The following is a 26,505-nucleotide window of genomic DNA, read 5'->3' on the forward strand; positions in this document are numbered from 1 at the left end:
TCTTTTTCTAGTGGTCAACCCCAAAAGATGTCATCTTTACTCCCCCCTTTCTCTCTTTTGTCAAGCTGTTAGCCACTTTTTTTAGCAGCGTTAACCGTTTTATATAATATGACACTGGTTTGATACATAAGGTACATATGCAGTTATATGGTAATAATTTATTGCTCCATAAGAGTGTTTTTATTCTGATATCTGTCTTATACTTTGTATGATTGTAGATTTTACCTTCTCCTGATGAAGTTGACCCCTGTTTCATTAAACGCGTTGAGAACTACTGTATTCGCACCAATTAGCTCTATAGCCATCTTGCTCCTTGAAATAGGGCAGTACTGTATATGGTGACAACTATTTGACGTGAGAATACAAAAAAAAGGGGTTGTTTAGGAGGTCTCCAGATAACCACAGGAGGCCCCAAGCCATGTGCATTGGAGTTTTATTTATTTCCAGAAATTTTCCTTTTATTTGTTTACACATTTTTTTGGTAATTTGTTGCTTTGATTTTTTTGATTTTCCTTATTTCAAGTCTTTTTTTTCCTGCTAACTACATAAAACATTGAGGCTGAGTGTAGGTTCACACTGTTGAGGGTGGGGGACAGCGTGTAAATGGCATTTGTTTTTGCACCCAAAACATTCTGCTCTTTTGGAGACGCGGGGGAGGGTGCCATTGATTCTTAATGGCACCCACACAGATCTGAAAACGCAGAGCGGCTGCATTTTTTAGTTATTTTTTTTTAAAGGTACAGGGACCCTTTCCCTGCGTTTTTCCACAGGTACAGCAGTCTATTCAAATGAATAAGCTGCTGTGCCAATGCAAATGTGGGATGCAGACAATGCAATAGTGAACCTGGACTATTCACCTAAGCACACCCTCCTGTCCTCCTGTCTGCATGCCTGAGCTAAGGGCAGATGGATTCCAGGAAGTAAACGGTACATGAATCGATAATTCATCAATAATTAAAAAAACTATTAGATAGGCACCTGAATGACCAAACCATACAGGGATATACAATGTAATACTGACATAAAAGCACGCACATATGTTGAACTTGATGGACTTGTGTCTTGTTAACCTCATCAACTATGTAACTATGAATCACCTGCCCTTACTCAAGATGGCCACTTCCAGAAATGCTCAGTGGGGTTGTTTTTCAAAGTGATTGCTCAGTAAAACAAAGCATGGAGAAATGGATGGATGGATGGGGGGAGTATACTTTAAAAATTAAAAATTAATGAAATGGCATTTTTGGTTTGCGGTGCTCAGATGCCGTGTAGTTCTGCTTTAAGTGTTCTGGTTACTCAGAGGAAGTAATGGGAATTGTATTTGTCATAGTAGCTTACTAACAAGGACTCTTCACCCCTGGGGACGCAATTGGTCAATTAATCCTCCAAAAGAAAAACACCAAACACCTGTGTCCTGGTGTCATTTACCAACAGAGAGCACAGATACCCTACAACATCTTTCTATGCTGATCAGTAAAGTGAGCCTCTGAGGAAGGGGGTGCGCCCCCGAAAATGCGTTAGCTGTACCCCGTGTTCTGTGCATGTCCATGCACTGTGTTTATGGCCTTTTGTGTACTCACTTTTATACAAAAGTTTCTTATTATTAAATTATCTCTAGTAAGGCACTAGGTATGCACGCCTTCGTCAGAGAGACTGCAGACCTGATACAAGAAATGGTCAGAGAGACTGCAGACCTGATACAAGAAATGGTCAGAGAGACTGCAGACCTGATACAAGAGAGACGGTCAGAGAGACTGAAGACCTGATACAAGAGACGGTCAGAGAGACTGCAGACCTGATACAAGAAATGGTCAGAGAGACTGCAGACCTGATACAAGAGACGGTCAGAGAGACTGCAGACCTGATACAAGAGACGGTCAGAGAGACTGCAGACCTGATACAAGAGACGGTCAGAGAGACTGCAGACCTGATACAAGAGACGGTCAGAGAGACTGCAGACCTGATACAAGAGACGGTCAGAGAGACTGCAGACCTGATACAAGAGACGGTCAGAGAGACTGCAGACCTGATACAAGAGACGGTCAGAGAGACTGCAGACCTGATACAAGAGACGGTCAGAGAGACTGCAGACCTGATACAAGAGATGGTCAGAGAGACTGCAGACCTGATACAAGAAATGGTCAGAGAGACTGCAGACCTGATACAAGAAATGGTCAGAGAGACTGCAGACCTGATACAAGAAATGGTCAGAGAGACTGTAGACCCAATAAAAGAGATGGTCAGAAAGACTGCAGACCTGATAAAAGAGATGGTCAGAGACTGCAGACATGATACAGGAAATGGCCAGAGAGTGTATACATACAGTGGGAGATGGTCGGAGACTAGACATGCCACAGCAAATTGTAAGAAACAAAAAGGCATGCTGCAGAAGATGAACAGAGAATGTGCTATTGGGGTTGTTGGGGACATGCTTCAGAGACTGTCACGTGCTCCCACATCTGAGCTCCCTTCCAAATGACTTGCGCCACATTTGAGATTACTTTCCGTTACAGGAAAAAAACAGAAAGAGGAAAGGGATGAACAGCACAGAGAAAAGTAAGATGGTATGACCCAGATAAACCAACCGATTTAACTGCTAGAAACCCATCTGAAGAATACTTTTCCTTTCCTGGCTTGGGCAAGCGTCAAAACCTTGTCTGCAAGTGCCCTGAGGGTCACACAGGATGGGTACAAGGGATGCAATATTAAAATGTACATCACATAGCTTTAACCAGTAGGTGGCGATATAGGTTGGCTGAATATTCTAAAGCCAAAAACTTTTTCTTCATTTTTCACAGTGAAGGAAAGGGTTAAGACGCCTGGCAGAGGCTCTAATCCTTGCTCATTATGTTCAATTTCATTGTAAACTGTAAAGGTTTTGGCTGGAATTACTCTTTAAAAAATGCAACCATACATTTTGGGCCACTAATATCACACTGATTCCTACTGTGTGTTGTATTTGTACTGTCTACCCTCAAGTTGTAAAGCGCTGCGTAAACTGTTGGCGCTATATAAATCCTGTATAATAATAAGAACAACAACTGGTTTTAAGGATTTAACCACTTGCCGTCCAGCGTACTTAACGAGTGTGCAGCGGTAAGGCTTGACATGTTTGGTATCCATTTACTTAACACAGTCTTATCTTTCAGCCAACAATTGGGAATTATATTGCGTTTGTATGTACTAAATATCATTTTAGTGATTTATTTTTTCCTGAAAATATAGACTTGATAAAAATTTGCACAAATACAGTGAAAACAGAAAAAACTGCAACTGCCACCGTCTTATTTTACAGCACCTCTGCTTTCATTAAAATATAGAATTGTTTGGTTGGGCGGGTTTTAAGTAATTAAAAAAAAAAAAAAAAAGGAATTTAAAAAAATTTAACCCTGAAAGTTGTAAAAAAGTGGTAAACCAGACCGCTGTTTGATGAGCAGAGAGTGGGACTCCATAGCCAGAAGCAGTGATGAGCCTGGCCATCCTTCAAACTCATGTCTATCCAAACTTCCACTTTGCGCCATTTACTAGTCCAATCAACTGCAGGCAGGGTCATTCCACACACCGCAGCACATGTAAATAAAAAGGGATGGGGTTCTGGTGACGCCAGTGGCCTTACATGAACCCATGCCCATATTTAGCCAATAGAAGTAAAAAGCTTTGCTCAGTCTTCCCCCATCCAGGCAAGACCTTCAGAAGCCACCTGTGTCCTAACAACACATAGATGCTATGCGGCAGAAGCGGTCTGCTTCCTAGCCAACAGAAGAATGCCGTTAGGTGGCATCCTTCAGAAGCCATCTGGGCCCTAGCAACAGAAGGACACTAAGCAGCAGATGCTGCATGAATCCTAACAACTAAAGAACGCTAGGCGACTCCCTTCACAGGCCACCTGTGTCCTAGCAACAGACAGATTGCTATGTGGCAGAAGATGCCTGTGTCCTAGTAACAAAAGAACACTAGGTAATGTCCTGCAGAAGCTGCCTGGATTGTAGCAATATAATCCGTTAGTATCCTAGCAAGAGAAGAATGTTAGGTGGTTTCCTTCAGAAGCCACCTGTGTCCTAACAACACATCGATGCTATCCGGCAGAAGCTAGCCAAAAGAAGAACGCTAGATGGCATCCTTCAAAGGCCATTTGTGCCCTAGCAACAAAAGGACACTAAGCAACAGAAGCTGCATGCATCCTAGCAACTAAAGAATGCTAGGTGGCTCCCTTCAGAAGCCACCTGTGTCCTAGCAAGGGCACTATGCGGTAGAAGCTGCCCGAGTCCTAGCAACTAAAGAATGCTAGGTGGCTCCCTTCAGAAGTGACCTGTGTCCTAGCAACAGAGGGGCACTATGTGGTGGAAGCTGCCTGAGTCCTAGCAACAAAAGAACACTAGGCAATGTCCTTCAGAAGCCACCTGGATTCTAGCAATAGAATCTGCCTGTATCCTAACAGAAAAACGTTAGGTGGCTTTCTTCAGAAGTCGTCTGTATCCTAGCAATAGAGGAATGCTAGGAGACTTCCTTTTTTTGATTAGCACCAGTGGTTTAACAATACCAACAGCAGCCCATGCAGGTGCCTTGGGGCCTGGGGTACGAGGGTGGTCCCGTGAGAGAGAAGCTGTTAAGGAATGCTAAACTGTGAAGTTCTCAGTATAGAGGGGGCTGAGGCCAGACATCTAGGAGGTTAGGCACAGATCCCCTCTATCCCCTCATAACTTCTGCTATAGACTGAAATGTACCTTGTATGTCTAATGCAGTCACAAATCCCAGGATTGGTCCTCTGCTAAAACCTTATAAGAAAGCCAAAGAAGCTAGAAGATAGAAGAATTTGGTTTTGTCAGAATTTACAATGTCATGATGGTGATGATGATGACGATGATTATTATACAGCCAGAACCTTCACTCCCAGCACTGCTCCCTATCAATGTGCTGGCACGTTCTGCTGCCCGTCCCCGATTTATACATTGTTCATGTTAAGATCAATGACACATTGACACTGCCAGCTGCTACATAGAGATGTCAGGGCCCCCGATTGTGCTATGGGGCCCCATCCTTGGAGCACAAGGATTAAACAATGCCACCATGTATAGATCTCAAATGACGTCCCTGTTTCCCATCTGAGAATGCTGGTGCGATAGGATATATATGGAAACGCATTATTCATTCTTGGTATAACAAATATGTTTTTTTTAGTACATAGAGAACATGGGTGTATTCTTCCTACAGTCCTTCACAAAGGCTGGTGGAGGAATATTGCTTTGCGATAAGTAAACAGTGACTGAGTCATTGCAAATGAAAGATGTGGCAATTGTCCTCCAGGCCGCACCTCGCCTGTACACAGGGACAGAGCCTTGTATAGGCTGCGTTCAGAACAACCCTCCACCATCGTGTGCAACCTGTCCATGCCAAAGGCCTCCTCAAGACATTACCGGCTATTAACCTTTTATATACCCATAGAAGGAATGCCCACACAAAGATAGAGTTGCTGCACTTTACTGATGTTACTTTGAAGATGGCATTCTCAGTCATGTCACATAGACGTGCTATCTGAAGTCACTCGACAGTACTTTATCAATCACATTCAGTGGATGATCCGCAGCAGTCACATGTGAAAGCATCATGCAGCACATTTTAGTAAGCCATCTTTCCGATTCAGCCCCTCTCCACCCGGGGTCATTAGTACTCACCTTGGTTCTGGTTTAGCTTGGGCTGTCCGTTGAGCTCTCTGCTCCTTACAGGTAGCCTTCCTGAGACAGGATCACTGCAGTCATCTCTGGCTTGGGTAATTTCTTTCAGGTCCTGCAGGGGGATTGCCTCACTCCAGGGAATACTTAGCCTGGCCTAAAAAGCCTTTTTGCAGCTCATTTTAGCCTCCACCACTAGAAGGGTCAGGAAGTCTACAGCTAGCTCTTCTGGGTGCAGGTCCACTTCTCCTTGTCCTCCAGCCTCATCAAGGACCTCCACTGGCTGAATACATCTGCTTGATGGTGGAGTCTCAGTCTCCCATGCTCCAACTGTCCTAGGGCTCCTCCGAACCTAGCTTTTTTGTGGGCACTGACTCACCGATTACATCACTGCAGGAGGGCCCTAACTAACAGGGACCTAGCACCTGATGACACTATTCTCTATAACCAGACACTATTCTGGAACAGAGCCACCTAATGGCAGACTAGCCAACTGCACTTGCTTACAAGGGGGCTACAAAAAAAAAAAAAAAAAAAACTTCAAGGTTTAGCCTGAGCTTGGCCAGGCAAGCTCAAGAAAAGATTTTTCCATTGGGTTAAATTTGCTTGCCAGCCAGCTGCGGTACGAAAATGAGGAACAAGCACATCGCTTTTTGGTGGTTTGTGATGGAAGACCTGTAAAAGCACTGTGGTTTGCAAGTGGTTAGCATTTCCGCCTGGCAGCACTAGGGTCGTCAGTTCAAATCCCAAACGTGGCACTACCTGCCTGGAGTTTGCATGTTCTCTTTGTGCCTACATGGATTTCCTCCGGGTACTCCAGTTTCCTCCCACACTCCAAAGACATGCTGGAAGGTGAATTGGTTCCTTTCTAAATTGGTCTTCGAATGAATGAGTTAGGCACCTTAGATTGTAAACTCCTCGAGGGCAGGGACTTATGTGAATGTACAATATATATGTAAAGCGCTGCATAAATTTTCAGTGCTATAGTAAATGCCTATAAAAAATAAAAATCTGTTTAAAAGTAGATTAAACATAGACCTTAGAGTCATTTTATAGGTCTACATGAATACATCCCTGACAGGTTACAATACACAGCAAAATAATGATTTTTCAAAAATGGCCTAATCTTTAATCAGTGGCACCTAATCTTCATGCAGGGCGCCGGACGCATGAATGCCAATGGGAGTGTTTTTTTTTTTTTTTTGTTTTTTTTACAAGCACACGATTAGAGCCTCGGGCTCTAATTGGCTTCTAAAAAGGGCGGGCTTGGGGCGCAGAGTACTGCGCCCCAAGCCCACCCAGTTGTGTGACAATAGCGAATACTCGCTATGGTCTTCCTTATTCTCCTTCCAGTCAATCAGGAAGCGGGTCCTGAGACCCGTGACCCAATTGGCTGAGAGGAGAAGCGATCCTATTGGGTGCCGAAGAGGAGGAGGAGGAGGGAGGAGACGTGGGGGAAGCCGCCTGGAGGAAGCACTGCATGTGACCTAGATGGGGTAAATGCGGGGCTGGTGACCGACTGGGGGGGGGGTGCCAGTGACCCAACCGACCAACAAGGGGGTGGGCAGGGGTCGTTTGGGTAGTGACGGCGGGTGGGATTGTTTGCCACCACCCCCCAAAAAAAAAAAAAAAAGCCACCACTGCCTTTAATCATTCAAAATGCATCATTGAGACCCAGTCAGTGACTTTGTCCAGGCTGAAATGATATCAGGCTGCTGCAGGCAGGAGGAAGCAATTGCTCAGTCTCACCTGCCCCAGTGATCAAACACTGTGATAAGTCACAATGTGGGACGTTGCAGCCGCGGCTGATCTCACCTCTGAGCTGGCATGCATGAATTGATGGCGACCCTGGATGATGCCTGAACAAAGATGGCTCCATCCTTCTGGCAAGAGAAGCAGATGATGGCATTGGCAGGAGGAGGAGGAGTACTGTGATCTCTGTGGGTTACCCTTACACATACCGTAGTCATACCTCCCAACATTTTGAGATGGGAATGAGGGACACCTACTAGCAAAAGTATGTAGGTATAGGACACACCCCCCTCACCATGCCCCCTTAAAGGAGAATTAACCCCAAAAAATGATTAAACCCACAAGTGCTTTGTTACCACTATCATTCCTTTATACTGGCTTTTGAAATTTACAAATGCAGCAATTTAGAAATTGGATAAAAAGGTTTAACACTGGGAAACACTTTTGATAGATAGTGCATTGTATACACAACTATATAGACCAGACCAAAATGAGGGACAAATGAGGAGGAAAGAGGGACAGAGGGACATTGTGCCAAATCAGGGACAGCTGGGAGCCATGACAGTAGTATATTGCACTCAACATGAAAATAGATACCTGATGTTACGTCCACTTTAGGAAGACCAAGCTTTTACTCTCGGGGGTCACAGTAGATTACTTTTACACTGTGGGTGAATACCTGGCACTATATATTAAATTCTGTATTTGGCAGAAGCAGCCGATCAGTGCCTTGTTTACAAAGGATTGCAGCAACAATGGACGTGTAAGACAAGAGAACGAAACTAGAATACACAGCACTTTTAAATGTCAGCCTGCATATAAAGAAGCCAAGGTTCGGTTTAACTGGATTATAATGAAAAGTAGATCTTGGTAAATGTTTACAAAGGGCCGTGTTGTTCTTTTGGCCAGATACCTGCAATCTTGTATCCAAGATGAATCATCTCTATGAAATTATTGATTTCATCTTTTTATGAGATTTGCCATGTTTAGGAGGGAGAAGGGAGGTGACCAAGCAATGCTGTTTATCTGTAAAAACACTGAAAGGTGAGGTCACCCACCTGACGAAGTGCGGTCGAGTTCTCTCTGCCGCAACAGTGTCTGAACAAAAAAACATTCTACAACTAAAACCGTAAAAAAAAAAAAAAAAAAAAAAAAAAAAAAAGGGAGGAATTCCAGCACTAAAAGGGCGACTTCAACTGAAGTGCTAAACAATAAACAGCTAGAAAGCAAATAGTAACTGCCCATTTCTTGCAGCTGAACTCCAGGCAAGGCAGTATGTGAGCAGGGTGCAGTGTGATATGGCAGGCAATAAACACCAAGTCCAAGTTAGTTAATAGCAATATATGGTAGGAAGGTCTAACACAATACAGCTAGGCCCAGCGGGTAGGCACACCCGTCCACAGGCACTTTACGAACTGTAACAGTAGGTCTGAAGACTTGAAAGATACAGACAGCATCTGCAAAAGGGAGCAGAATGTGGCCTGGCCGGTGTACACCCAAAGGGGAGGCTTCCTGAAGAGAGGTGGACATGGTCCCTTAACTGTCCCTACTCCTCCGGAACCTGTCCTTACACTAGCCACTCCTATAAAGTGTGCCAAACCCGGGAGCTGGAGTCTTAAATAGACTCTGCCTGAACCAAGATGGCCACTGAAGTCACATGGGGCCAGTGTCCAATCAGACAGCTGCCTCCTTGTGACTACAGAAAGTCAGAGGAACCAAGTTCCTCACAACTTCCTTCCCCTTCTGCATTGCTGCTTCGGTCGAGTCAGATGGGGAAAGCTGTCCCTACACTAGTCACTCACATAAAGCGCACGAAACCCGGGAGCTGGAGTCTTAAATAGTCTCTGCCTGAACCAAGATGGCCACTGAAGTCACACCAATTGGACAGCTGCCTCCTTGTGACTACAGGAAGTCAGAGAAACCAAGTTCCTCGCAACTTCCTTCCCCTTCTGCATTGCTGCTTCGGTCGAGCACCATCTGCAGTGGGGAGTCCAGACTGCACCTGCCTACAAGTAAATCTATATCGGCAATAGCCATTTTGTGTCTTTCCTTAAAGTAGGATTCCAGGTTAAACCCAACTTATCTAAAAAAATGCTACCTCCCCCCTCCTAACGCCAATGCTGACTAACCTATTGAAGAAAGATATATATACTTGCCCATCTTCAGGCTGCTCTGGCCTGGTCACCTGAGCCCCTGTGCTGGCTAGTGGCGGCTGCAGGGGAGAGGAACCCTTTGTTTTATACAACTTTGTATCCTAATTGTTACGGTATCATTAAAGTCCACCAGCCTCAAATACAAATTTTTCCATTTCGATAGGACGTAGGTGCCCCTTTTTCTACTATTTTTTTGTTTTATATACTGGCATTGTATTTAAATATACCCATAGTTTTTAGTCGCGATAACTTTTGCGCAAACCAATCAATATACATTAAATGAGATTTTTTTTTTACCAAAAATATGTAGCAGAATACATATTGGCCTAAACTGATGAAGAAATTCTATTTTTTTTTTTTTTTTTTTTTACACGTTTATTGGATGTTTTATAGTAAAAAAAAAAAAAAAATATTTGTCAAAATTGTTGCTTTTTTTTGCGCTATAAACAAAGAGCAACAATTTTGAAAAAAAAAAAAAATTTTTTTTGCTATAAAACATTCGATAAAAATGTCTAAAAAATAAATAAAATAAAATAAAAACAAAACAAAACAAAACAAAAACAAAAACGCAGAGGTGATCAAATACCACCAAAAGAAAGCTTTATTTGTGGGGGGGGGGGGGGTTGAAAGGACATTTTGTTTGGGTACAGCATCGCATGACCACGCAATTGTCAGTTAAATTAACAGTGTCGTATCGCAAAAAATGGCCTGGTCATTAAAAGGGTTACTAAACCCTCTTTTTTGTTAAACAACATATCATACTTACCTCCTCTGTGCAGTTGGTTTTGCACAGAGTGGCCCCAATCCTCCTCTTCTGGGGTCCCTTAGCGGCGCTGGTGGCTCCTCCTCTTCTCGAGTGCCCCGGAGAAGCCGAGTCCTGCTGCTGCGTCTATTGACACAGACAGCAGGACACGGCCCCGCCCCCCAGGTCATTGAATTTGATTGACAGCAGCGGGAGCCAAATCCATCTATTCAATCAGGACACGAGACACCGGCCGGAACTGGTGTGCTTGTTCCCATTGCGGGAATTACGGGGCTCAGTTAAGTAAAAAAGGGGGGCTGGGGGGGGGGTTCCCCTATGCATTAGGGGAAAAACCTTCAAGGGTTTGCAACCCCTTTAAGGGAGTAAAACCTTCCGGGGCTGAAGTGGTTAAAGACTAATGTCTCCTTTTCAAGGAAAATAGCCTACGCTATCAAGGTGCCCAGTATGTATTAAAAACCTGTGCAGCTTTAATAAAATGTTCATTAATGTTATAGTCATATCTGTAGGCCATTTAGGTCCCCCAGCAGCCTGAGCTAAAAACTCTCAGTTAGCAAACCCCATGTTCTGCCTTGTTGCTAGGATGGGAAATCCATTGGTTTTTGCTCCAATGCTGGGATGGTTTTGTATATTATATAAAACATTGTTCTCAGGCTTTGGCTAGGTGTGTATTTCATTACCAAGTACCCTAGCATGGAAGCGGCCTTGGAAGGATTTTCCACTTTCAACATGTGGAAAGTCCCTTTAAATAGAACTCATTCTTCTTGCTTTTCCTCATTCACCCACCACAGAGGAGTAACAGAGCTCGGTGTGTGTAAATAGTTCATGAACTGTATAGGACCAGGCCATGGCCCCGGGGGGGGGGACGGAGTGTATGAAATCACTTTCCTCTGGGTGATACAGGAATAATTCATCGCAGCTGACGCACAGGGTGTAAACATAGCACAAAAGACATAAACCAGATTACAGGCTCAATTAATGGGTTCAGAAACCTCAGGGAAGAAATGGAAAAACAATTTCAAAATGTTCTTACTTATGGCGCGAACCACAAGTGAAGACCTTGGAATCTATAGAACTCTACAGAATCGGATCCACAACAGTGCGGAGTGTGGGAAAACTTCTCACATGTTACAACGGCTGCAAGCAAAACGTAAAACACCAGAATCCCAGATCAGGACTTCATTCAAGTTTTATAATGGCCTTGGTTTGTAATAAAAGAAAAAAAAATAAAATAAAATATAATACTTTCTTCTCTAATGTGTAAAAATATTATATTGGTGTAATAAAAAAAAAACATTATGTATTAGCATTATATATACCTATTACTAGTACAAAATTTACATTAGTATAATCAAATTAGTATGGTAAAAAAACAAACAAAAAACGTATAGATATTGGTATAATAAAAACCATTGTATTAGCATTATATATAAATATTGTATTCGTATCTTTTTTTTTTTTTAATTAAACAATATGAATAAGTACTATGCTCTCAATACAAATACACATTTATAGAATATGTATAAATATATAATCTAATTAGCATAGTAAAATGCTAATACTATAATTATAAATATTTTATTGGTATAATAAATATATTATAAAATAGTACAATTAAAAAAACTAATATTTTATTCCAAAGCAGAAATATCACAAGAAAGGTAAACTTATTTTATATTTTTATAAGGCCCAGATATTGCCTTTTTTTTTGTTTTTATTTTGATGGCCCAACTCAAGTGATGTGACAATGTTCCCTGCAGCACTTTCCTGGGAGTCTAAAGTGGTTTGCATACACGCCTCAGTGGGCACACTGCAAACATTTTGGGGGCACGCAGATAGCAATAAAAACTTGACAGGGGTTTGGACACTTGCACACAAAAACAAAAAAGGGGCATTTGCTAAAAACTGGAGCAAACCGGATCTGGAGCAGCTGTGCATGGCAACCAATTAGCTTCTAGCTTTCAATTTAAAAGCCAAGGCCCCTTTCACATGAACGATCCGTTCAGGTCCGCCTGTCAGTTTTTTAGGCGGACCTGAACGGACGCTCCATAGACCTCTATGGAGCGTCGGACGTCAGCGGTGACATGTCCGCTGACATCCGACCCGCTCCGATCCGAAAAAGTGTAACGGAGGAAAAACCTACTTTTCCATCCATCTGCAGATCGGATGACGACGGACTCTGCGGTCCGTCTCCATCCGATCCCCCATAGGGGGGAGAGGTGCTCTGACAGGTCTGTTGCTGCACAGTGTGCAGAGACAGACCTGTCACCTGCCTGCTCAGCGGGGATTGACGGAGCGATCCCCCGTTGAGCAGAGTGGGCTCTGTACACGGACACGTCCGTGTGAAAGAGCCCTTAATTGAACAAAGCTGAGTTTAGAAGCCAATTGGTTACTGTGTACAGCTGCTCCAAATTCTGTTTGCCCCCCCCCCCCCGAACCGTACCATGCCCTAAACATGGGGGCACCCCAAAGCACCTTGTCCCCATGTTGATGAGGACAAGGGCCTCTTCCAGACAACCCTGGCCGTTGGTTGTCGGGGTCTGCGGGCGGGGGCTTATCAGAATCCGGGAGCCCCCTTTAATAAGGGGGCCCCCAGATCCCAGCCCCCCACCCTAAGTGAATGAGTATGGGGTACATCGTACCCCTACCCATTCACCTAGGGAAAAAGTGTCAAAAAAAAAAAAAAACAAACACGCTACACAGGTTTTTAAAATAATTTATTAGACAGCTCTGGGGGTCTTCTTCCGACTTTGACGCTCTCTCCGGCCTCCTCCCGGTTTCCGGTTCTTCTCCCAGCTCCTCCGCTATCTTCTGCCGCTTTTTTGCTAGCGGTGGCCCGGACTTCTGCGTTGTCTTCTTTCCTCATCTCTTCTTACGATGTTGACACGACGCTCTCTCCCGCTGTAATGTGTAAACCACTCCGCAATGACTTATATAGGCGGTGACCCTACCCCCTTATGACGGCACAGTCCCTGGGAATCCTGGGACTGTGCCGTCATAAGGGGGCGTGGTCATCATAAGGGGGCAGGGTCACCGCCTATATAAGTCATCACGGAGCGCTCACACACCATTCCAGTGGGAGAGAGCGTTGTGTCAACATCGGAAGAGAAGAGGGAAGACGACAACACAGAAGTCAGGGCCACCGCTACCAAAAGAGCGGCAGAAGATAGCGGAGGAGCCAGTAGAAGAACCGGACACCGGGAGAAGAGGCCGGAGAGAGTGGCGAAGTCGGAAGAAGACCCCCCCCCCAGCTGTCTAATAAATTACTTTAAAAACCTGTGTGGTTTCCTTTTTTTATCCACACGTTTTTCCCTAGGTGAATGGGCAGGGGTATGATGTAACCCATACTTAGTTTTTTCGGCTCAAAAATGTCCCGATTATCGATTTCACATAGGGTGGGGGGCCGGGATCTGGGGGCCCCCTTCTTAAAGGGGGCTCTCGGATTCCGATAAGCTCCCGTCCGCACATCCAGACAACCAAACAGTCAAGGTTGTTGGGAAGAGGCCCTTGTCCTCATCAACATGGGGACAAGGTGCTTTGGGGTGGGGGGGCCCGCACAGCACCCAACCCCCTATGTTGAGGGCATGCGACCTGGTATGGTCCAGGAGGGGGGGGGGCGCTCGCTTGGATCAGCAACTTAAAAAGTATTGAAGCCAGGGGGAACAGCATTAAAACCAGGTAGAGTAGCATTTACAGAAAGGAGGTCAGCAGTGGCAACCCCTGTATTACTTCTAGTAATGGTTTTCCTTAAAGTGGTGTTCCAGCCGAAATTATATTTTTTAAATAAAAATACCCCTATACTACACAAGCTTAATGTATTCTAGTAAAGTTAGTCTGTAAACTAAGGTCTGTTTTGTTAGTTTATAGCAGTAGTTTGTTATTTTATAAACTTACTAAACTTTAAAGAGGAGTTCCACCCACTTTCACAACTCTTCAGCATCCCTCACTAAACTGCGCACTGTAAACAAATTGGATATTTTTTAATTTTTTTTCTCAGCACTTACTGTATATCTGCTGTATTCATTTTTCACTTCCTCCTCCCTGGCCGCGGCCCATCGCATCATTTCCTGTTTGCAATGCTTTCTGGGAAGGGGCGGCAACTTCCTCTGACACTGCCGTTGCTATGGAAACCTGACCTGAAACCTATTACACTGCTTGTGCTGCACTGAGCATGTGCGAGATCTGCAAGGATGAGATCCAGGAAGAAATACAGTCTGGCTTAAGATGCCCACACTTAAGATGGTCACGGCCTGCTGTAAGTTTATAAAATAACAAACTACTGCTATAAACTAACAAAACAGACTAACTTTACTAGAATACATTAAGCTTGTGTATTATAGGGGTATTTTTTATTTAAAAAGTATAATTTCGGCCGGAACACCACTTTAAAGTGGTTGTAAACCCATTACAACCACTTTAACCTACAGGTAAGCCTAGATTAAGGCTTACCTGTAGGTGCAAGAAATATCTCCCAAACCTAAAAGGTTTAGGAGATATTTGCAGGAATAGCGGCACCGTTGTCTACGGCGCATGCGCCGCAGACATCGGGCGCAGGCGCACTGAGCGTGCCGTTTCTAACAGCGATCATGCCGTTAGTGGCGGCACCAGCACGATACCCGGAAGTCACTCAGGGATAGATGGCGACGTCGGAGGAGGCAAACGAGGTCCGATGCCGGGGCTTCGATCTCAGGTAAGTAATTCATAATGAGCTAGTATGCTATGCATACTAGCTCATTATGCCTTTGCCTTGCAGGGTGTATATTTTTTTTTTTTTTTTTTTTTTACTTCCTCTTTAAGGCTGACCTCCAGCCTTCCCTTCAGTCTTATGCTGGCCATACACTATACGAAAAATCGGCCGAACCCATTTTCGAAAAACGAACGTTCGGCCGTGACCGCAAACGATCGTGCCATCATGTAATGACCGATAAATCGTTCAGTGGATATAAATAAATAATTTTTTTGTTCGTTTTTTTACATATACCTAGAGCAGACAGTTCGGACGGGAAACGCATTAACCTTTCAATTTATCGTTCGTTCGGCATAAAATTTCCAACCTTGTCCTTAGTTTTTTCGGCTCAAAAATGTCCCGATTATCGATTTCACATAGGGTGGGGGGCCGGGATCTGGGGGCCCCCTTCTTAAAGGGGGCTCTCGGATTCCGATAAGCTCCCGTCCGCACATCCAGACAACCAAACAGTCAAGGTTGTTGGGAAGAGGCCCTTGTCCTCATCAACATGGGGACAAGGTGCTTTGGGGTGGGGGGGCCCGCACAGCACCCAACCCCCTATGTTGAGGGCATGCGACCTGGTATGGTCCAGGAGGGGGGGGGCGCTCGCTCGTCCCCACCCCCATTCCTGACTGGCTGGGCTGCGTGCTCGGATAAGGGTCTGGTATGGATTGGGGGGTATGTTTTTTTTTTTTTGCGTAGGGGGTCCCCCTATAAGTTCTATTCCAGACCCAAGGGCCTGGTATGCTCTTGGAGGGGGAACCCATGCCGGTTTTTTATTTAAAATTTGGTGCGGAGTTCCTCCTCAAGATCATCAGAGCACAAGTCGCATGCCAAAGTCAGATCATGCAAGACGGCGATCCGACTTCAAAGATAGTCAATGGGCTGAAGTAGGATCAAAGTCGGACCAAAGTAGTACAGGGAGCATTTCTAAAGTCGGAACGACTTGTGTCGGACCAGTTAGGACGGCTCCCATAGGGAAACATTGAATTTCACACGTTATGCGACATGAGCTCCCAATGTCGGAGCGTTTGTCAGACCAGTGTGAACCCGGCCTTACACAGGTTCTGAGGGATAAGGCATTGAGTTTAATCATCACCTTAATCAGCCACAGAACCTGTGTAATTAACACTTCAGCCCTGGACCATTTGTCTGGCCAAAGACCAGAGCACTTTTTGCGATACGGCACTGCGTCGCTTTAACAAACAAACAACAAACAAAATTGATGTCCTTTTTTTCCCCAAATAGAGCTTTCTTTTGGTGGTATTTGATCACCTCTGTGTTTTTTATTTTTGCGCTATAAACAAAAAAAGCGCGACAATTTTGAAAAAAAGCAATATTTTTTACTTTTTGCTATAATAAATATCCCCAAAAATATATTAAAAAAAAAACTTTTTTTCCTCAGTTTAGGCCGATATGTATTCTTCTACATATTTTTTTGGGGGAAAAAAAAAAAAAAAAAAAAAAAAAAAAAAAATCGCACGAATGCCCAGCACACACGGTCGGACATTGATCGGACATTCCGACAACAAAATCCATGGATTTTTTTCCGACGGATGTTGGCTCAAACTTGTCTTGCATACACACGGTCACACAAAGTTGGCGGAAAATCCGATAGTTCTGAACGCGGTGACGTAAAACACGTACGTCGGGTCTATAAACGGGGCAGTAGCCAATAGCTTTCATCTCTTTATTAATTCTGAGCATGCGTGGCACTTTGTGCGTCGGATTTGTGTACACACGATCGGAATTTCCGACAACGGATTTTGTTGTCGGAAAATTTTATAGCAAGCTCTCAAACTTTGTGTGTCGGAAATTCCGATGGAAAATGTGTGATGGAGTCCACACACGGTCAGATTTTCCGACAACAATTTCCGTTGGAAAATCTGACCGTGTGTACAGGGCATAAGCGTTTGATTGGTTTGCGCAAAAGTTATAGCGTCTCCAAAATAGGGGATAATTTTATGGAATTTTTATTTATTTATTTTTTTACTAGTAATGGCCGCGATCAGCGATTTTTATCGTGACTGCGACATTATGGCGGATAATGTATGTAAAGTGAGATAAGTGCGCTAAATACACTATTAATTGTGTGCTAAAATTAATTCATTTAAAGGCAGATAATTGAACCACATACTTTAGACCTATGATGATATAGATTGATTCATGCAAAAACCTTGTATATCCTAAATGGATATATATATATCAAATCCACATATTGCACTGTTAAACGTAAAAAGTTGGTATAAAGCAAAGAAACATCACAGAGTGATTATCTTCCTTAATAGGCTTAGTTTGACAAATGTTATGAGTTCACCCTGAGTTTATTCACGGTTTCCTCAGACGATCAGCTTGTGCACTCCAAAATGATGACGAGGCAAGGAGTTATTGTAACGAACGTAAATATGAGATGTTTCTGTCCAGGAGTGCCAACATGTATCCATCAGGTGGGGCCGACAGCCAGTCCTCCTCCTCAGGAGAGTTACACCATATATGGGGGGGGTCTTCTGAATCGGGAGAGGCTGAACCCGACAGGATGGATGGAGAAGAGAAAAAATAAATAAATAAAAAAAAATAAAAAACACTTTAAAAAGGCGTCCGGAGCGAGGACAAAAAAAAAAAAAAGAACCTGCTTGTTTTATTTTATTGTTTTCTCTCTGCTTCCCATCCTGAAGCAGTGATAAATGCCCTGGGCTCACCAAGGCCACAGATGAGCCTGGGTTACAGCTAAGGTTGCCACCTCATCCCTTTAAACCCGAGCACATATTAGCCGCTTGTGGACCAGCCGCCGCAGTTTTACTACGGTAGGTTGGCTCCGCTGCGCGAAAATCACGTTACTGCACGCGTTCTCGCGCGGTCTGGATAGCAGGCGCGCGCGCCCACCATAAGCTTCGCGAGTCCGACCGCGGGTACCGCAGATACGATGTCCGCGGGGATACCCGCGATCGTCTCACGGAGAGAGGAAGAATGGGGAAATGCTGATGTAAACAAGCATTTCCCCGTTCTGCCTAGTGACAGGACAGTGATCACCGTTCCCTGTAATCGGGAGCGGTGATCAGGTTCGTGTCACACACAGCGCCCCCCCCCACAGTTGGAATCACTCCCTAGGACACACTTAACCCCTACAGCGCCCCCTAGTGCTTAACCCCATTCACCGCCAGTCACATTTACACAGTAATCAAGGCATTTTTAATCGCACTGATCGCTGTATAAATGTGAATGGTCCCAAAATCGCGCCAAAAGTGTCCAATCTGTCTGCCATGTCGTCGCAGTCACGATAAAAATCGCTGATTGCCGCCATTACTAATAAAAATGCCATAAAACTATCCCCTATTTTGTAGACGCTATAACTTTTGCGCAAACCAATAAATAAAGGCATATTGCAGGGTTTTTTTACCAAAAATATGTAGAATATGTATCGGCCTAAACGGAGGGAAAAAAATGTTTTTTTTTTTATATATATTTTTGGGGGATATGCTAGCAAAAAGTAAAAAATAATGTGTTTTTTCAAAATTGTCGATTTTTTTTTTGTTTATAGCGCAAAAAATACAAAAACTGCAGAGGTGATCAAATACCACCAAAAAAAAAGCTCTATTTGTGGGGGAAAAAAAAAAAAGGACGCCAATTTTGTTTGGGAGCCATGTCGCACGACCGCGCAATTGTCAGTTAAAGCGACGCAGTGCTCTGGTCTTTTGCCAGCTAAATGGTCCGGGGCTTAAGTGGTTAAAGGAGTTGTAAAGGCAGAAGGTTTTTTATCTTCATGCATTCCATGCATGAAGATAAAAAGCCTTGTGTGTAGCAGCCTCCCCAGCACCCCATCTCTATCCAGGATTCCCTCGGCTGTCCGGGCCTCTTCTCCTGATTGGCTTGAGACACAGTGGGCGCCATTGGCTCCCACGGCTGCCAAAGTCAGTTAGCCAATGGGGAGAGAGAGAGGGGGCGGGTTGAACCACAGCTCCGTGTCAGAATGAACACAAAGAGCTGCAGCTCGGCTTGGGTGCCCCCATAGCAAGCCGCTTTCTGTGGGGGCACTCGATAGGAGGGAGGGGCCAAGAGCAGCGAAGAGGATCGAGGCTGCCCTGTGCAAAACCACTGCACAGGGGAGGCAAGTATAATAGGTTTTTTTTTTGTTTTTTTAAACGAGACTTTACAATCACTTTATGAGGTTGTGGAAGACAGATTCATGTCACAGGTCATACACCATGGTAAGACTAAGCACAACAACAAGACACAAGGTAGTTATACTGCACCAGCAAAGTCTCTCCCAGGCAAAGAATACCTCAAGATGTGCGGTTCAAATTCTTTTGAAGAGGCACAAAGAAACGGGCAACACCGAGGACCGTAGATGCAGTGGTCGGCCAAGGAAATGTAATAAAAGCAGATGAAATACACATCATGCTTCCCTTCGACATTAGATGTCCAGCAGTGCCATCAGCACAGAACTGGCGGAACCCAGTGGGACCCAGGTACACCTATCTGCTGAAGTGGTCTTCATGGAAGAATTGCATGAAAACAGGAACTGGGGGGGCAGAAAATGTCAGCCGGTGCGCTAGACCGATGAGTCAAAAAAATGTGAAATACTTGGCTGTAGCAGGAGGCAGTTGGTGGCGAAGGGCTGGAGGGCGGTACAATAATGACTGTCTGCACCCAACAATGAAGCATGGTGGAGATTCCTTGCAAATTTGGGGTAGAATTTCTGCAAATGGAGTTGGAGATTTGGCCAGGATCAATGGTGTCCTCAATGCTGAGAAATACAGGCAGATACTTATCCATCATATACCATCAGGGAGGCGTGTGATCGGCCCCAAATGTATTTTGCAGCAGGACAATGACCCCCAAACATACAGCCAATGTCATTAAGAACTATCTTTAGTGTAAAGAAGAACAAGGAATCTTGGAAGTGATGGTTTGGCCCCCACAGACCCCTGATCTCAACATCATGGAATCTGTCTGGGATTACAAAGAGACGGAAGGATTTGAGGCAGCCGACATCCACAAAAGATCTGTGCTTAGTTCTCCAAGAGGTTTGGGGCAAGTCTACCTAGAGGAATTGATGCTGGTTTGAAGGCAAAAAAGGTGGTCACACCAAAATATTGATCCGATTTGGATTTATCTTCTGTTAATTTACTTTCCATTTTGTCAATTGACAGAAATAGAAAAAAAAAAAAAAAAAAGTAACACTTCTATTTCTGAAGGCATTCATTTACAGCATTTTTTTTTCCACACATGCCTAAAATTTTTGCACAGTACTATGGTTAACATATTTTTCACTCTGCTTTCGGAGAACTTTTTTCTTTTTATTTTAAGAGCTTTTTTTTTTTTTTTTTTTTTTTTTTACATGAAAGGTGTATTTTGTGCAAAAAAAGAAAAAAAGAAAATAAAAAGATGTGGACATGGCACTGGAAGGGGTAAGGATTTTTAATTTAAAAAAAAAAAATGAAAATAATATGAAAACGAATGAATGGATTCTTTGCCTTCCAAGCAGAGTTCACATTCCATGTCACTGAAGAGTTAAGAGGTGTCTGCTGTTTATTTCCTGTGCAAATACCTGAGATATACACCTAAGGTGTGACGGGTGACTCACTGCACTGGCTGTCACTGTCATATTCTACCTAAACAAAAAGAAATCCTAAGCCATACATAAGAGCGATGTACAAAATGACAAGTCAGGAGGACAGAACACGGATTTCAACAGAAGAAGAATAGGAAACCAGTAATGGGTAGGCTGACACTGCTGATTTCCTTCTGGAAATGTTGGTTACCTGGCTGCTCTGGCTTCAATGCATTCCAAGTCCAGGATCCAGTCTGCAGAGTTGTACCTATCTGATCTGCATACTTGCTTGGATCAGCAACTTAAAAAGTATTGAAGCCAGGGGGAACAGCATTAAAACCAGGTAGAGTAGCATTTACAGAAAGGAGGTCAGCAGTTGCAACCCCTGTATTACTTCTAGTAATGGTTTTCCTTAAAGTGGTGTTCCAGCCGAAATTATATTTTTTAAATAAAAATACCCCTATACTACACAAGCTTAATGTATTCTAGTAAAGTTAGTCTGTAAACTAAGGTCTGTTTTGTTAGTTTATAGCAGTAGTTTGTTATTTTATAAACTTACTAAACTTTAAAGTGGAGTTCCACCCACTTTCACAACTCTTCAGCATCCCTCACTAAACTGTGCACTGTAAACAAATTGGATATTTTTTTATTTTTTTTCTCAACACTTACTGTATATCTGCTGTATTCATTTTTCACTTCCTCCTCCCTGGCCGTGGCCCATCGCATCATTTCCTGTTTGCAATGCTTTCTGGGAAGGGGCGGCAACTTCCTCTGACACTGCCGTTGCTATGGAAACCTGACCTGAAACCTATTACACTGCTTGTGCTGCACTGAGCATGTGCGAGATCTGCAAGGATGAGATCCAGGAAGAAATACAGTCTGGCTTCAGATGCCCAGACTTAAGATGGTCACGGCCTGCTGTAAGTTTATAAAATAACAAACTACTGCTATAAACTAACAAAACAGACTAACTTTACTAGAATACATTAAGCTTGTGTATTATAGGGGTATTTTTTATTTAAAAAGTATAATTTTGGCCGGAACACCACTTTAAAGTGGTTGTAAACCCATTACAACCACTTAAACCTACAGGTAAGCCTAGATTAAGGCTTACTTGTAGGTGCAAGAAATATCTCCCAAACCTAAAAGGTTTAGGAGATATTTGCAGGAATAGCGGCACTGTTGTCTACGGCGCATGCGCCGCAGACATCGGGCGCAGGCGCACTGAGCGTGCCGTTTCTAACAGCGATCATGCCGTTAGTGGCAGCACCAGCACGATACCCGGAAGTCACTCAGGGATAGATGGCGACGTTGGAGGAGGCAAACGAGGGCCGATGCCGGGGCTTCGATCTCAGGTAAGTAATTCATAATGAGCTAGTATGCTATGCATACTAGCTCATTATGCCTTTGCCTTGCAGGGTGTATATTTTTTTTTTTTTTTTTTTTTTACTTCCTCTTTAAGGCTGACCTCCAGCCTTCCCTTCAGTCTTATGCTGGCCATACACTATACGAAAAATCGGCCGAACCCATTTTCGAAAAACGAACGTTCGGCCGTGACCGCAAACGATCGTGCCATCATGTAATGACCGATAAATCGTTCAGTGGATATAAATAAATAATTTTTTTGTTCGTTTTTTTACATATACCTAGAGCAGACAGTTCGGACGGGAAACGCATTAACCTTTCAATTTATCGTTCGTTCGGCATAAAATTTCCAACCTTGTCCTTAGTTTTTTCGGCTCAAAAATGTCCCGATTATCGATTTTGTGCCCATTAACTGGCCGAAAAAAACGAACGGTCTAAATGACTGATTTTCGGCCGATTTTTCGTATAGTGTATGGCCAGTATTACACAGTTGTACAGACTCCTCCTTTACTGCTCTGATATCACTGCACACTGCGAGCTTCTCACAATGTACATTACAAGCTACAGCAAGTTACATAGAGCCAAGTCCATTTCCTGGCTGGAGAACAACCAGCATCCATAGCTCCCAACTGTCCCCGATTTCGAGGGATTGTCCCTGATTTGGAGCAATGTCCCTCATTTTGGTCTGATCTATGTAGTTGTATATAAAATGCACTTTTTATGTATCAAAAAAGTGTTTTCCAGTGCTAAACCTTTCATCCAATGTCTAAATTGCTGCATTTGTAGTTTCCAAAAGCCAATATAAAGGAATAGTAGTGGTAAAAAAAATAAATAAATAAATAAAAGCACTTTGTGGGTTTAACCAATAATTTTTTTGTACAATTTTCTTTTAAGGGGGTGTGGCATGGGGTGTGTCCTATTCCTACATACTTTTGCTAATAGGTGTCCCTCATTCCCATCTCAGAAAGTTGGGGGGTATGAGCATCATTTCTTACCTCTCCAGCCTGCGTGTATTCAGGGACCCACACCTGCACGCACCCACATGTCATATTGGGATATAGTGGCTTTGTCAATGCAGCTGTATGTCCCAATAAAAATAAACGGGGCGCTAGAACGGGGACGCACTAAAACACTCGCGCACCCTTATGCCGGGAAAAGATAGACCTGCACTGGCCACCGAGCGAATCGCTCCATGAGCCCGGGGGGCCTAAAGCAATGGTAGCCCGGGGGCCCTAAAGCAATGGTAAACAGCCAGCCGTTTTTTTAAACCTGCAAGGTAAAGTTATAACGTGCTAGTAGAGCTGCGCGATTAATCGTTGAGAATCGAAATTGCGATCTTTTTGTCTTCCCGATCTTCAAAAGAGCATGTCACTTCTTTATAACAAGTGCAGAGAGTTCTCACAGCTGGGAAAGAAAAAACAAATAGAAATCAGGGCAGCCTGCCAAGCTTAATCACAACATGGGAATAAGTAGAAACAAAAGTATCTTTTCGTTCTTTTATCAAAGGAAGGAACTCCAGAATGTAAATGAAGAAAGTTTAACCATTAAGCCCTCATGCACACAGGCTGTTAAAAAAACGTTATGAAAACGCCAGTATCTTTGCAGTGATTTTTTTAAACTTTTTTCAGCGTTTTTGCAATAGCGTTTTTGAGCGTTTTTCCGCGTTAGCGTTTTTGAGCGTTTTTTTTTTTTTTTCAAATTTTTTTTTTTTTTTTTTTTTTTTTCAATGGATCAAAAACACTAAAAAACGTTGGTAAATGACGTTTTTGAGCGTTTTTACAGCTGAAAAACGTCTTTCAGAACCCACTGGTCCTGGGTTTTTTTTACAGCTTAAAAACGCCTATGCCACTTGCAGCTCAAAAACGCCTAGGTGGGCATGAAGCCATAGACTAACATAGACAGGCCTTTTTAAGCTGCAAAAAAAGCTCAAAAAAGCAGCTGTAAAAATGTCCGTGTGCATGAGGACTTAAAGACCAAACCTTTTCTGACATTTGTTGATTACAAGTAAAAATCATTATTTTCTGCAAGAAAATTACTTGGAACAACCTAACATGAGATAGATATAGATATATATCTATTTTTAGCAGAGACCCTATAGAATAAAATGGTGGTTGTTGCAATGTTTTATGTCACACCGTATTTGCGCAGCGGTCTTTCAAATGCAATTTAAAAAAAAAAAAAAAAAATATATAATAATAATAATAATAATAAAATAATACACTAATGGAAAGAAAAAAAAAAAAAAAAAAACAACAGTAAAGTTAGCCCAATTTTTTTTGTATAATGTGAAAGATGTTATACCGCGAGAATCGTGATCTTTATTCTAAGCAAAAAAAAAAAAATTGTGATTCTCATTTTACCAAAATCGTGCAGCTCTACGTGCTAGTATGCATCGCATACTAGCACATAATGCGAAAAGACGATCTTAGAACGAAGCTCTCCAGCAATGCTCTGTAACCCATATCGGAGCTTCCATCTTCATCCCGTCTTTCTTCCAGGTTTGCGGACTCGGGTTGTGTGAGCGGCAATGATGCCACTTTAAATCGCACAGAACTCGCTGGATGGCGTAGAACTCAGAGCGGCCGTTCCTTCAGAGTGCATGTGTCGATGACATCACCGGCTGCATCTACAGTAAAGACCTTATCAACGGCGAACGTTTAGGAGAGAGATTTACAGTACCTATAGGTAAGCCTTATTATAGGAAAATTTATAGTAATTCCCGACTCTGGGAAATCTAAAAATTCTCCCTTCCAGCGGGGCTGCGCCTGTACTGTAAGAGTTAACTGCTCATGTATTCTAGGGGAGAGTAAAGCACCTTTGCTTACCCAAACCTCTGCAGTTAACCCTTGGAGTGCCGGCACAGCCCCACTGCAAGGGAGAGTTTACAAGTTTCCTAGAATTGGGAAGTTTAAGTCTAGGTTTCCTTTAAGTGGATAAGTGGAAGACTTAATTTGGTCCAATTAAGATAAACTAGGGGTTTAGTAAGGGGTTAATTAGGAACAAATTTTATATTAAAAAGAGAAAGCGAGGGCGAGAGAGATCGAAACAGCGCGAGATCGAAACAGCGCGAGATCGAAACAGCGCGAGATCGAAACAGCGCGAGATCGAAACAGCGCGAGATCGAAACAGCGCGAGAGATCGAAAGAGAGCGAGAGATCGAAACAGCGAGAGATCGAGAGGGAGAGATCGAGAGGGAGAGATCGAGAGGGAGAGATCGAGAGGGAGAGATCGAGAGAGATCGAGAGAGATCGAGAGAGAGAGAGAGAGATCGAGAGAGAGAGAGAGAGATCGAGAGAGAGAGAGAGATCGAGAGAGAGAGAGAGATCGAGAGAGAGAGAGAGATCGAGAGAGAGAAAGAGAGATCGAGAGAGAGAAAGAGAGATCGAGAGAGAGAAAGAGAGATCGAGAGAGAGAAAGAGAGATCGAGATAGAAAGAGAGATCGAGAGAGAGAGATCGAGAGAGAGAGATCGAGAGAGAGAGATCGAGAGAGAGAGATCGAGAGATCGAGAGAGAGATAGAAAGAGAGAGAGAGATAGAAAGAGAGAGAGAGATAGAAAGAGAGAGAGAGATCGAGAGAGAGAGAGAGATCGAGAGAGAGAGATCGAGAGAGAGAGATCGAGAGAGAGATCGAGAGAGAGAGATCGAGAGAGAGAGAGAGAGAGATCGAGAGAGAGAGAGATCGAGAGAGAGAGAGAGATCGAGAGAGAGAGAAAGAGAGAGATCGAGAGAGAGAGAAAGAGAGAGATCGAGAGAGAGATCGAGATAGAAAGAGAGATCGAGATAGAAAGAGAGAGAGAGAGAGAGAGAGAGAGAGAGAGAGAGAGAGATCGAGAGAGAGAGATCGAGAGAGAGATCGAGAGAGAGATCGAGATCGAGAGAGAGAGAGAGATCGAGAGAGAGAGAGAGAGATCGAGAGAGAGAGAGATCGAGAGAGATCGAGAGAGAGAGATAGAAAGAGAGAGATAGAAAGAGAGAGAGAGATAGAAAGAGAGAGAGAGAGAGAAAGAGAGAGAGAGAAAGAGAGAGAGAGAGAGAGAAAGAGAGATCGAGAGAGAGAGAGATCGAGATCGAGAGAGAGAGAGAGATCGAGAGAGAGAGAGATCGAGATAGAAAGAGAGAGAGAGAGAGAGAGAGAGATAGAAAGAGAGAGAGAGAGAAGAGAGAGAGATCGAGATCGAGATCGAGATCGAGATCGAGATCGAGAGAGATCGAGAGAGAGATCGAGAGAGATCGAGAGAGATCGAGAGAGAGAGAGATCGAGATAGAGAGAGAGATCGAGAGAGAGATCGAGAGAGAGAGAGAGATATCGAGAGAGATCGAGAGAGATCGAGAGAGATCGAGATCGAGAGATCGAGATCGAGAGAGATCGAGAGAGATCGAGAGAGAGATATCGAGAGAGATCGAGATAGAGAAATCGAGAGAGAGAGAAAGAGAGAGAGAGAGAGATAGAAAGAGAGAGAGAGATAGAAAGAGAGAGAGAGATAGAAAGAGAGAGAGAGATAGAAAGAGAGAGAGAGATAGAAAGAGA

General features: G+C 43.6%; 1 protein-coding gene across 1 annotated transcript in view; it reads right to left on the minus strand.

The window, feature by feature from the left end:
• Window positions 1–26,505, minus strand: part of CAPN5 (calpain 5) — a gene marked incomplete at its 3' end in the record, with an annotated part of 152,183 nt that overhangs the window by 45,639 nt on the left and 80,039 nt on the right.

The sequence above is a fragment of the Aquarana catesbeiana genome, linkage group LG02 (assembly GCF_042186555.1).
Source record: "Aquarana catesbeiana isolate 2022-GZ linkage group LG02, ASM4218655v1, whole genome shotgun sequence".
Lineage (NCBI taxonomy): Eukaryota > Metazoa > Chordata > Amphibia > Anura > Ranidae > Aquarana > Aquarana catesbeiana.